This window comes from Carassius gibelio, chromosome B19 (assembly GCF_023724105.1).
Source record: "Carassius gibelio isolate Cgi1373 ecotype wild population from Czech Republic chromosome B19, carGib1.2-hapl.c, whole genome shotgun sequence".
Taxonomy (NCBI): domain Eukaryota; kingdom Metazoa; phylum Chordata; class Actinopteri; order Cypriniformes; family Cyprinidae; genus Carassius; species Carassius gibelio.
Genome location: NC_068414.1, coordinates 924,283 through 936,562, shown reverse-complemented (window position 1 = coordinate 936,562; position 12,280 = coordinate 924,283). Strand labels below are relative to the sequence as shown.

At 48.1% G+C, this 12,280-nt stretch overlaps 12 non-coding genes across 12 annotated transcripts; 6 read left to right on the top strand and 6 right to left on the bottom strand.

Annotated features, from left to right (window-relative positions):
* Positions 1–39: 39 nt before the first annotated feature.
* LOC127981049 (U5 spliceosomal RNA) lies at positions 40–154 on the bottom strand. The gene has a single exon (XR_008160041.1). It is a non-coding gene; the product is annotated as a U5 spliceosomal RNA (small nuclear RNA).
* A 1,049-nt stretch (positions 155–1,203) lies between these two features.
* trnad-guc (transfer RNA aspartic acid (anticodon GUC)) lies at positions 1,204–1,275 on the top strand. The gene has a single exon. It is a non-coding gene; the product is annotated as a tRNA-Asp (tRNA).
* Positions 1,276–2,101: 826 nt separating this feature from the next.
* Positions 2,102–2,216, bottom strand: LOC127980946 (U5 spliceosomal RNA). Its single transcript, XR_008159944.1, has one exon. It is a non-coding gene; the product is annotated as a U5 spliceosomal RNA (small nuclear RNA).
* Positions 2,217–3,264: 1,048 nt separating this feature from the next.
* On the top strand, positions 3,265–3,336 carry trnad-guc (transfer RNA aspartic acid (anticodon GUC)). Its single transcript has one exon. It is a non-coding gene; the product is annotated as a tRNA-Asp (tRNA).
* Positions 3,337–4,134: 798 nt separating this feature from the next.
* Positions 4,135–4,249, bottom strand: LOC127980892 (U5 spliceosomal RNA). Its single transcript, XR_008159893.1, has one exon. It is a non-coding gene; the product is annotated as a U5 spliceosomal RNA (small nuclear RNA).
* A 1,054-nt stretch (positions 4,250–5,303) lies between these two features.
* Positions 5,304–5,375, top strand: trnad-guc (transfer RNA aspartic acid (anticodon GUC)). Its single transcript has one exon. It is a non-coding gene; the product is annotated as a tRNA-Asp (tRNA).
* An 803-nt stretch (positions 5,376–6,178) lies between these two features.
* On the bottom strand, positions 6,179–6,293 carry LOC127980947 (U5 spliceosomal RNA). The gene has a single exon (XR_008159945.1). It is a non-coding gene; the product is annotated as a U5 spliceosomal RNA (small nuclear RNA).
* Positions 6,294–7,348: 1,055 nt separating this feature from the next.
* On the top strand, positions 7,349–7,420 carry trnad-guc (transfer RNA aspartic acid (anticodon GUC)). The gene has a single exon. It is a non-coding gene; the product is annotated as a tRNA-Asp (tRNA).
* Positions 7,421–8,224: 804 nt separating this feature from the next.
* On the bottom strand, positions 8,225–8,339 carry LOC127980247 (U5 spliceosomal RNA). Its single transcript, XR_008159281.1, has one exon. It is a non-coding gene; the product is annotated as a U5 spliceosomal RNA (small nuclear RNA).
* A 1,052-nt stretch (positions 8,340–9,391) lies between these two features.
* On the top strand, positions 9,392–9,463 carry trnad-guc (transfer RNA aspartic acid (anticodon GUC)). The gene has a single exon. It is a non-coding gene; the product is annotated as a tRNA-Asp (tRNA).
* Positions 9,464–10,258: 795 nt separating this feature from the next.
* On the bottom strand, positions 10,259–10,373 carry LOC127980245 (U5 spliceosomal RNA). Its single transcript, XR_008159279.1, has one exon. It is a non-coding gene; the product is annotated as a U5 spliceosomal RNA (small nuclear RNA).
* Positions 10,374–11,421: 1,048 nt separating this feature from the next.
* trnad-guc (transfer RNA aspartic acid (anticodon GUC)) lies at positions 11,422–11,493 on the top strand. The gene has a single exon. It is a non-coding gene; the product is annotated as a tRNA-Asp (tRNA).
* The last annotated feature ends 787 nt before the right edge of the window (positions 11,494–12,280 follow it).

The window sequence follows — 12,280 nt, the reverse complement described above, 5'->3', positions numbered from 1 at the left end:
CGGACGGTCAAACTGATTCTGCTCTTGACATTTCGATGTAGCTCTGCAGTGAGCAGAGCACCCAAAAATACAGGTCACTCGCAAAAGTTCCCCTCCACGGAAATCTTTAGTAAAAGCCGAAAGATTTATGCAACAATGAAGAGAAACTCGAGCTGTGCCTCCAAACGCTCGGGCCTGTGCGGTGCCTCTGTTAAACTACTACGCTCGCCAAGGGTCATCAAGGGTGACAACGCCTGCCCACATGTGTTTCGTCAGCACCCCCCCCCCCCCCCCCACTCCAAAACGGAGGAGTAAAACTCAAAAAAGTCCCCTCGGCCCACCAATAACCAAAAGCCCAATCAAGGCAATCTCTTTCTCATGCCTCTATCTGAAAAGTTGGATAAAATCTTATATGAAAAAAAAAGTCTTTTAAAGAAATCCCTTATTCCGAGGTCACCGTAGCCACCAGATCCAGTCTGTATCCGCTTCAGTCACCCGGATCCAGTCCGTATCCAGAGAAGATGGTGGATCAACACCTAGAAAGGACCTCTATGGCCCAGAAACACAGCGGAGACCGTGACAACTAGATGAGCCGCAGATACAAATCCCCTGTAAAGACCACCTGGACAAGACCACAGGAAACAGATGATTCTTCTGCACAGTCTGACATTCCTGCAGCCTGGAGCTGATCTACTGGTTTCGTCTGACAAGGGGAGAACTGTCTCCCCGACTGAGCCTGGTTTCTCACCGGGTTTTTTCTCCATCTTTTCACCGATCGAGTTTTGGTTTCTTGCCTCTGTCGCCTCTGGCAGGCGGAGCTTGGGACACTTCATGTACAGAGATATCGTTGACTTGATTGCAAATTATTGCACAGATACTATTTAAAACTGAACTTAGCTGAATGATGTCATCAAAGAGTTCAATAACGAAATGCCTTTAACTGTCATTTTGCTTTTTGACGCACTGTGTTCCTAATTAATGTTGTTCAGTTGCATTGACGCAATACTTTTTGTTTAAAGCGCAATTTAAAAAAAAAAAAAAAAGAGTCCAAACAATGACCCCTGCTACGGGTAGTGTTCCAAGTGTTATGCGAATTCAGCTAATGATGGGTCCATCAGAAATTTTACGGTGCTAGGGCTGGGTCTGCGTCAGAAAAAGCCATGCATTGTTTAGTTATGTCAGTGCAGTGCCGTCGGTTGGGGGAGAAACAGCAGCATGTACGGCTCCTCGTTAGTATAGTGGACAGTATCTCCGCCTGTCACGCGGAAGACCGGGGTTCGATTCCCCGACGGGGAGAGCTGGTTCTTTTCGTCTTCCGAACGATCCATCCAAAATGTTTGGTTGGAGTCGCAGGTCACAGAAGGAGTTCTGCTTCGACGTCAGCCCGAGCCAAAGGACATGCGTTGGCCGGGAATCGAACCCGGGTCAACTGCTTGGAAGGCAGCTATGCTCACCACTATACCACCAACGCAGGCGGAAGTCAGCAGCTTTATTGACGCACTGTGTTCCTAATTAATGTTGTTCAGTTGCATTGACACAATACTTTTTGTTTAAAGCGCAATTTAAAAAAAAAAAAAGAGTCCAAACAATGACCCCTGGTACGGGTAGTGTTGCAAGTGTTATGCGACTTCAGCTAATGATGGGTCCATCCGATATTATTCCATCCAAAAGTTTTGGGTGGAGAAACAGGTCACAGAGGGAGTTCTGCTTCGACGTCAGCCCGAGCCAAAGGACATGCGTTGGCCGGGAATCGAACCCGGGAATCGTTGACATGTACGAGGAGCCGTACATGTCAACTGCTTGGAAGGCAGCTATGCTCACCACTATACCACCAACGCAGTAGGCATTCAGCAACTTGCGCCGTCACTAAGAAGGCTCGAAGTGCACGAGTCGCCGATAGGGCTAGAGGAGCTGATGAGATCTTTGTTTGGACCCGTCACTAAAGAGAGCCTTCAAGAATTTGCATCCCGTCACGGACAAGAAAACGCTGCCTTCCCATCCGGCTAAATAAACACGAAGTGGTCAAACGCAAGAGTGCCCATTCAGACGATGACCAGTGGCAAGCCCTCTCGCAGCATGCTGGCGGACGGTCAAACTGATTCTGCTCTTGACATTTCGATGTAGCTCTGCAGTGAGCAGAGCACCCAAAAATACAGGTCACTCGCAAAAGTTGCCCTCCACGGAAATCTTTAGTAAAAGGCGAAAGATTTATGCGACAATGAAGAGAAACTCGAGCTGTGTCTCCAAACGCTCGGGCCTGTGCGCTGCCTCTGTTAAACTACTACGCTCGCCAAGGGTCATCAAGGGTGACAACGCCTGCCCACATGTGTTTCGTCAGCACCCCCCTCCCCCACTCCAAAACGGAGGAGTAAAACTCAAAAAAGTCCCCTCGGCCCACCAATAACCAATAGCCCAATCAAGGCAATCTCTTTCTCATGCCTCTATCTGAAAAGTTGGATAAAATCTTATATGAAAAAAAAGTCTTTTAAAGAAATCCCTTATTCCGAGGTCACCGTAGCCACCAGATCCAGTCTGTATCCGCTTCAGTCACCCGGATCCAGTCCGTATCCAGAGAAGATGGTGGATCAACACCTAGAAAGGACCTCTATGGCCCAGAAACACAGCGGAGACCGTGACAACTAGATGAGCCGCAGATACAAATCCCCTGTAAAGACCACCTGGACAAGACCACAGGAAACAGATGATTCTTCTGCACAGTCTGACATTCCTGCAGCCTGGAGCTGATCTACTGGTTTCGTCTGACAAGGGGAGAACTGTCTCCCCGACTGAGCCTGGTTTCTCACCGGGTTTTTTCTCCATCTTTTCACCGATCGAGTTTTGGTTTCTTGCCTCTGTCGCCTCTGGCAGGCGGAGCTTGGGACACTTCATGTACAGAGATATCGTTGACTTGATTGCAAATTATTGCACAGATACTATTTAAAACTGAACTTAGCTGAATGATGTCATCAAAGAGTTCAATAACGAAATGCCTTTAACTGTCATTTTGCTTTTTGACGCACTGTGTTCCTAATTAATGTTGTTCAGTTGCATTGACGCAATACTTTTTGTTTAAAGCGCAATTTAAAAAAAAAAAAAAAAAAAAAGAGTCCAAACAATGACCCCTGCTACGGGTAGTGTTCCAAGTGTTATGCGAATTCAGCTAATGATGGGTCCATCAGAAATTTTACGGTGCTAGGGCTGGGTCTGCGTCAGAAGAAGCCATGCATTGTTTAGTTATGTCAGTGCAGTGCCGTCGGTTGGGGGAGAAACAGCAGCATGTACGGCTCCTCGTTAGTATAGTGGACAGTATCTCCGCCTGTCACGCGGAAGACCGGGGTTCGATTCCCCGACGGGGAGAGCTGGTTCTTTTCGTCTTCCGAACGATCCATCCAAAATGTTTGGTTGGAGTCGCAGGTCACAGAAGGAGTTCTGCTTCGACGTCAGCCCGAGCCAAAGGACATGCGTTGGCCGGGAATCGAACCCGGGTCAACTGCTTGGAAGGCAGCTATGCTCACCACGATACCACCAACGCAGGCGGAAGTCAGCAGCTTTATTGACGCACTGTGTTCCTAATTAATGTTGTTCAGTTGCATTGACACTATACTTTTTGTTTAAAGCGCAATTAAAAAAAAAAAAAAAAGAGTCCAAACAATGACCCCTGCTACGGGTAGTGTTGCAAGTGTTATGCGACTTCAGCTAATGATGGGTCCATCCGATATTATTCCATCCAAAAGTTTTGGGTGGAGGCACAGGTCACAGAGGGAGTTCTGCTTCGACGTCAGCCCGAGCCAAAGGACATGCGTTGGCCGGGAATCGAACCCGGGTCAACTGCTTGGAAGGCAGCTATGCTCACCACTATACCACCAACGCAGCAGGCATTCAGCAACTTGCGCCGTCACTAAGAAGGCTCGAAGTGCACGAGTCGCCGATAGGGCTAGAGGAGCAGATGAGATCTTTGTTTGGACCCGTCACTAAAGAGAGCCTTCAAGAATTTGCATCCCGTCACGTACAAGAAAACGCTGCCTTCCCATCCGGCTAAATAAACACGAAGTGGTCAAGCGCAGAGAGTGCCCATTCAGACGATGACCAGTGGCAAGCCCTCTCGCAGCATGCTGGCGGACGGTCAAACTGATTCTGCTCTTGACATTTCGATGTAGCTCTGCAGTGAGCAGAGCACCCAAAAATACAGGTCACTCGAAAAAGTTCCCCTCCACGGAAATCTTTAGTAAAAGGCGAAAGATTTATACGACAATGAAGAGAAATTCGAGCTGTGTCTCCAAACGCTCGGGCCTGTGCGCTGCCTCTGTTAAACTACTACTATTCTCGCCAAGGGTCATCAAGGGTGACAACGCCTGCCCACATGTGTTTCGTCAGCACCCCCCCCCCCCACTCCAAAACGGAGGAGTAAAAATCAAAAAAGTCCCCTCGGCCCACCAATAACCAAAAGCCCAATCAAGGCAATCTCTTTCTCATGCCTCTATCTGAAAAGTTGGATAAAATCTTATATGAAAAAAAAAGTCTTTTAAAGAAATCCCTTATTCCGAGGTCACCGTAGCCACCAGATCCAGTCTGTATCCGCTTCAGTCACCCGGATCCAGTCCGTATCCAGAGAAGATGGTGGATCAACACCTAGAAAGGACCTCTATGGCCCAGAAACACAGCGGAGACCGTGACAACTAGATGAGCCGCAGATACAAATCCCCTGTAAAGACCACCTGGACAAGACCACAGGAAACAGATGATTCTTCTGCACAGTCTGACATTCCTGCAGCCTGGAGCTGATCTACTGGTTTCGTCTGACAAGGGGAGAACTGTCTCCCCGACTGAGCCTGGTTTCTCACCGGGTTTTTTCTCCATCTTTTCACCGATCGAGTTTTGGTTTCTTGCCTCTGTCGCCTCTGGCAGGCGGAGCTTGGGACACTTCATGTACAGAGATATCGTTGACTTGATTGCAAATTATTGCACAGATACTATTTAAAACTGAACTTAGCTGAATGATGTCATCAAAGAGTTCAATAACGAAATGCCTTTAACTGTCATTTTGCTTTTTGACGCACTGTGTTCCTAATTAATGTTGTTCAGTTGCATTGACGCAATACTTTTTGTTTAAAGCGCAATTTAAAAAAAAAAAAAAAAAAAAAAAGAGTCCAAACAATGACCCCTGCTACGGGTAGTGTTCCAAGTGTTATGCGACTTCAGCTAATGATGGGTCCATCAGAAATTTTACGGTGCTAGGGCTGGGTCTGCGTCAGAAGAAGCCATGCATTGTTTAGTTATGTCAGTGCAGTGCCGTCGGTTGGGGGAGAAACGGCAGCATGCACGGCTCCTCGTTAGTATAGTGGACAGTATCTCCGCCTGTCACGCGGAAGACCGGGGTTCGATTCCCCGACGGGGAGAGCTGGTTCTTTTCGTCTTCCGAACGATCCATCCAAAATTTTTGGTTGGAGTCGCAGGTCACAGAAGGAGTTCTGCTTCGACGTCAGCCCGAGCCAAAGGACATGCGTTGGCCGGGAATCGAACCCGGGTCAACTGCTTGGAAGGCAGCTATGCTCACCACTATACCACCAACACAGGTGGAAGTCAGCAGCTTTATTGACGCACTGTGTTCCTAATTAATGTTGTTCAGTTGCATTGACACAATACTTTTTGTTTAAAGCGCAATTTAAAAAAAAAAAAAAAAAAAAGAGTCCAAACAATGACCCCTGCTACGGGTAGTGTTGCAAGTGTTATGCGACTTCAGCTAATGATGGGTCCATCCGATATTATTCCATCCAAAAGTTTTGGGTGGAGGCACAGGTCACAGAGGGAGTTCTGCTTCGACGTCAGCCCGAGCCAAAGGACATGCGTTGGCCGGGAATCGAACCCGGGTCAACTGCTTGGAAGGCAGCTATGCTCACCACTATACCACCAACGCAGCAGGCATTCAGCAACTTGCGCCGTCAGTAAGAAGGCTCGAAGTGCACGAGTCGCCGATAGGGCTAGAGGAGCAGATGAGATCTTTGTTCGGACCCGTCACTAAAGAGAGCCTTCAAGAATTTGCATCCCGTCACGTACAAGAAAACGCTGCCTTCCCATCCGGCTAAATAAACACGAAGTGGTCAAACGCAGAGAGTGCCCATTCAGACGATGACCAGTGGCAAGCCCTCTCGCAGCATGCTGGCGGACGGTCAAACTGATTCTGCTCTTGACATTTCGATGTAGCTCTGCAGTGAGCAGAGCACCCAAAAATACAGGTCACTCGCAAAAGTTCCCCTCCACGGAAATCTTTAGTAAAAGGCGAAAGATTTATGCAACAATGAAGAGAAACTCGAGCTGTGTCTCCAAACGCTCGGGCCTGTGCGCTGCCTCTGTTAAACTACTACGCTCGCCAAGGGTCATCAAGGGTGACAACGCCTGCCCACATGTGTTTCTTCAGCACCCCCCCCCCCCCCCCCACTCCAAAACGGAGGAGTAAAACTCAAAAAAGTCCCCTCGGCCCACCAATAACCAAAAGCCCAATCAAGGCAATCTCTTTCTCATGCCTCTATCTGAAAAGTTGGATAAAATCTTATATGAAAAAAAAAGTCTTTTAAAGAAATCCCTTATTCCGAGGTCACCGTAGCCACCAGATCCAGTCTGTATCCGCTTCAGTCACCCGGATCCAGTCCGTATCCAGAGAAGATGGTGGATCAACACCTAGAAAGGACCTCTATGGCCCAGAAACACAGCGGAGACCGTGACAACTAGATGAGCCGCAGATACAAATCCCCTGTAAAGACCACCTGGACAAGACCACAGGAAACAGATGATTCTTCTGCACAGTCTGACATTCCTGCAGCCTGGAGCTGATCTACTGGTTTCGTCTGACAAGGGGAGAACTGTCTCCCCGACTGAGCCTGGTTTCTCACCGGGTTTTTTCTCCATCTTTTCACCGATCGAGTTTTGGTTTCTTGCCTCTGTCGCCTCTGGCAGGCGGAGCTTGGGACACTTCATGTACAGAGATATCGTTGACTTGATTGCAAATTATTGCACAGATACTATTTAAAACTGAACTTAGCTGAATGATGTCATCAAAGAGTTCAATAACGAAATGCCTTTAACTGTCATTTTGCTTTTTGACGCACTGTGTTCCTAATTAATGTTGTTCAGTTGCATTGACGCAATACTTTTTGTTTAAAGCGCAATTTAAAAAAAAAAAAAAAAAAAAAAGAGTCCAAACAATGACCCCTGCTACGGGTAGTGTTCCAAGTGTTATGCGACTTCAGCTAATGATGGGTCCATCAGAAATTTTACGGTGCTAGGGCTGGGTCTGCGTCAGAAGAAGCCATGCATTGTTTAGTTATGTCAGTGCAGTGCCATCGGTTGGGGGAGAAACGGCAGCATGCACGGCTCCTCGTTAGTATAGTGGACAGTATCTCCGCCTGTCACGCGGAAGACCGGGGTTCGATTCCCCGACGGGGAGAGCTGGTTCTTTTCGTCTTCCGAACGATCCATCCAAAATGTTTGGTTGGAGTCGCAGGTCACAGAAGGAGTTCTGCTTCGACGTCAGCCCGAGCCAAAGGACATGCGTTGGCCGGGAATCGAACCCGGGTCAACTGCTTGGAAGGCAGCTATGCTCACCACTATACCACCAACGCAGGTGGAAGTCAGCAGCTTTATTGACGCACTGTGTTCCTAATTAATGTTGTTCAGTTGCATTGACACAATACTTTTTGTTTAAAGCGCAATTTAAAAAAAAAAAAAAAAAAAAGAGTCCAAACAATGACCCCTGCTACGGGTAGTGTTGCAAGTGTTATGCGACTTCAGCTAATGATGGGTCCATCCGATTATTATTCCATCCAAGAGTTTTGGGTGGAGGCACAGGTCACAGAGGGAGTTCTGCTTCGACGTCAGCCTGAGCCAAAGGACATGCGTTGGCCGGGAATCGAACCCGGGTCAACTGCTTGGAAGGCAGCTATGCTCACCACTATACCACCAACGCAGCAGGCATTCAGCAACTTGCGCCGTCACTAAGAAGGCTCGAAGTGCACGAGTCGCCGATAGGGCTAGAGGAGCAGATGAGATCTTTGTGTGGACCCGTCACTAAAGAGAGCCTTCAAGAATTTGCATCCCGTCACGTACAAGAAAACGCTGCCTTCCCATCCGGCTAAATAAACACGAAGTGGTCAAACGCAGAGAGTGCCCATTCAGACGATGACCAGTGGCAAGCCCTCTCGCAGCATGCTGGCGGACGGTCAAACTGATTCTGCTCTTGACATTTCGATGTAGCTCTGCAGTGAGCAGAGCACCCAAAAATACAGGTCACTCGCAAAAGTTCCCCTCCACGGAAATCTTTAGTAAAAGGCGAAAGATTTATGCGACAATGAAGAGAAACTCGAGCTGTGTCTCCAAACGCTCGGGCCTGTGCGCTGCCTCTGTTAAACTACTACGCTCGCCAAGGGTCATCAAGGGTGACAACGCCTGCCCACATGTGTTTCGTCAGCACCCCCCCCCCCCACTCCAAAACGGAGGAGTAAAACTCAAAAAAGTCCCCTCGGCCCACCAATAACCAAAAGCCCAATCAAGGCAATCTCTTTCTCATGCCTCTATCTGAAAAGTTGGATAAAATCTTATATGAAAAAAAAAGTCTTTTAAAGAAATCCCTTATTCCGAGGTCACCGTAGCCACCAGATCCAGTCTGTATCCGCTTCAGTCACCCGGATCCAGTCCGTATCCAGAGAAGATGGTGGATCAACACCTAGAAAGGACCTCTATGGCCCAGAAACACAGCGGAGACCGTGACAACTAGATGAGCCGCAGATACAAATCCCCTGTAAAGACCACCTGGACAAGACCACAGGAAACAGATGATTCTTCTGCACAGTCTGACATTCCTGCAGCCTGGAGCTGATCTACTGGTTTCGTCTGACAAGGGGAGAACTGTCTCCCCGACTGAGCCTGGTTTCTCACCGGGTTTTTTCTCCATCTTTTCACCGATCGAGTTTTGGTTTCTTGCCTCTGTCGCCTCTGGCAGGCGGAGCTTGGGACACTTCATGTACAGAGATATCGTTGACTTGATTGCAAATTATTGCACAGATACTATTTAAAACTGAACTTAGCTGAATGATGTCATCAAAGAGTTCAATAACGAAATGCCTTTAACTGTCATTTTGCTTTTTGACGCACTGTGTTCCTAATTAATGTTGTTCAGTTGCATTGACGCAATACTTTTTGTTTAAAGCGCAATTTAAAAAAAAAAAAAAAAAAAAAAAAGAGTCCAAACAATGACCCCTGCTACGGGTAGTGTTCCAAGTGTTATGCGACTTCAGCTAATGATGGGTCCATCAGAAATTTTACGGTGCTAGGGCTGGGTCTGCGTCAGAAGAAGCCATGCATTGTTTAGTTATGTCAGTGCAGTGCCGTCGGTTGGGGGAGAAACGGCAGCATGCACGGCTCCTCGTTAGTATAGTGGACAGTATCTCCGCCTGTCACGCGGAAGACCGGGGTTCGATTCCCCGACGGGGAGAGCTGGTTCTTTTCGTCTTCCGAACGATCCATCCAAAATTTTTGGTTGGAGTCGCAGGTCACAGAAGGAGTTCTGCTTCGACGTCAGCCCGAGCCAAAGGACATGCGTTGGCCGGGAATCGAACCCGGGTCAACTGCTTGGAAGGCAGCTATGCTCACCACTATACCACCAACGCAGGTGGAAGTCAGCAGCTTTATTGACGCACTGTGTTCCTAATTAATGTTGTTCAGTTGCATTGACACAATACTTTTTGTTTAAAGCGCAATTTAAAAAAAAAAAAGAGTCCAAACAATGACCCCTGCTACGGGTAGTGTTGCAAGTGTTATGCGACTTCAGCTAATGATGGGTCCATCCGATATTATTCCATCCAAAAGTTTTGGGTGGAGGCACAGGTCACAGAGGGAGTTCTGCTTCGACGTCAGCCCGAGCCAAAGGACATGCGTTGGCCGGGAATCGAACCCGGGTCAACTGCTTGGAAGGCAGCTATGCTCACCACTATACCACCAACGCAGCAGGCATTCAGCAACTTGCGCCGTCAGTAAGAAGGCTCGAAGTGCACGAGTCGCCGATAGGGCTAGAGGAGCAGATGAGATCTTTGTTCGGACCCGTCACTAAAGAGAGCCTTCAAGAATTTGCATCCCGTCACGTACAAGAAAACGCTGCCTTCCCATCCGGCTAAATAAACACGAAGTGGTCAAACGCAGAGAGTGCCCATTCAGACGATGACCAGTGGCAAGCCCTCTCGCAGCATGCTGGCGGACGGTCAAACTGATTCTGCTCTTGACATTTCGATGTAGCTCTGCAGTGAGCAGAGCACCCAAAAATACAGGTCACTCGCAAAAGTTCCCCTCCACGGAAATCTTTAGTAAAAGGCGAAAGATTTATGCGACAATGAAGAGAAACTCGAGCTGTGTCTCCAAACGCTCGGGCCTGTGCGCTGCCTCTGTTAAACTACTACGCTCGCCAAGGGTCATCAAGGGTGACAACGCCTGCCCACATGTGTTTCGTCAGCACCCCCCCCCCCACTCCAAAACGGAGGAGTAAAACTCAAAAAAGTCCCCTCGGCCCACCAATAACCAAAAGCCCAATCAAGGCAATCTCTTTCTCATGCCTCTATCTGAAAAGTTGGATAAAATCTTATATGAAAAAAAAAGTCTTTTAAAGAAATCCCTTATTCCGAGGTCACCGTAGCCACCAGATCCAGTCTGTATCCGCTTCAGTCACCCGGATCCAGTCCGTATCCAGAGAAGATGGTGGATCAACACCTAGAAAGGACCTCTATGGCCCAGAAACACAGCGGAGACCGTGACAACTAGATGAGCCGCAGATACAAATCCCCTGTAAAGACCACCTGGACAAGACCACAGGAAACAGATGATTCTTCTGCACAGTCTGACATTCCTGCAGCCTGGAGCTGATCTACTGGTTTCGTCTGACAAGGGGAGAACTGTCTCCCCGACTGAGCCTGGTTTCTCACCGGGTTTTTTCTCCATCTTTTCACCGATCGAGTTTTGGTTTCTTGCCTCTGTCGCCTCTGGCAGGCGGAGCTTGGGACACTTCATGTACAGAGATATCGTTGACTTGATTGCAAATTATTGCACAGATACTATTTAAAACTGAACTTAGCTGAATGATGTCATCAAAGAGTTCAATAACGAAATGCCTTTAACTGTCATTTTGCTTTTTGACGCACTGTGTTCCTAATTAATGTTGTTCAGTTGCATTGACGCAATACTTTTTGTTTAAAGCGCAATTTAAAAAAAAAAAAAAAAAAAAAGAGTCCAAACAATGACCCCTGCTACGGGTAGTGTTCCAAGTGTTATGCGACTTCAGCTAATGATGGGTCCATCAGAAATTTTATGGTGCTAGGGCTGGGTCTGCGTCAGAAGAAGCCATGCATTGTTTAGTTATGTCAGTGCAGTGCCATCGGTTGGGGGAGAAACGGCAGCATGCACGGCTCCTCGTTAGTATAGTGGACAGTATCTCCGCCTGTCACGCGGAAGACCGGGGTTCGATTCCCCGACGGGGAGAGCTGGTTCTTTTCGTCTTCCGAACGATCCATCCAAAATGTTTGGTTGGAGTCGCAGGTCACAGAAGGAGTTCTGCTTCGACGTCAGCCCGAGCCAAAGGACATGCGTTGGCCGGGAATCGAACCCGGGTCAACTGCTTGGAAGGCAGCTATGCTCACCACTATACCACCAACGCAGGTGGAAGTCAGCAGCTTTATTGACGCACTGTGTTCCTAATTAATGTTGTTCAGTTGCATTGACACAATACTTTTTGTTTAAAGCGCAATTTAAAAAAAAAAAAAAAAAAAAGAGTCCAAACAATGACCCCTGCTACGGGTAGTGTTGCAAGTGTTATGCGACTTCAGCTAATGATGGGTCCATCCGATTATTATTCCATCCAAGAGTTTTGGGTGGAGGCACAGGTCACAGAGGGAGTTCTGCTTCGACGTCAGCCTGAGCCAAAGGACATGCGTTGGCCGGGAATCGAACCCGGGTCAACTGCTTGGAAGGCAGCTATGCTCACCACTATACCACCAACGCAGCAGGCATTCAGCAACTTGCGCCGTCACTAAGAAGGCTCGAAGTGCACGAGTCGCCGATAGGGCTAGAGGAGCAGATGAGATCTTTGTGTGGACCCGTCACTAAAGAGAGCCTTCAAGAATTTGCATCCCGTCACGTACAAGAAAACGCTGCCTTCCCATCCGGCTAAATAAACACGAAGTGGTCAAACGCAGAGAGTGCCCATTCAGACGATGACCAGTGGCAAGCCCTCTCGCAGCATGCTGGCGGACGGTCAAACTGATTCTGC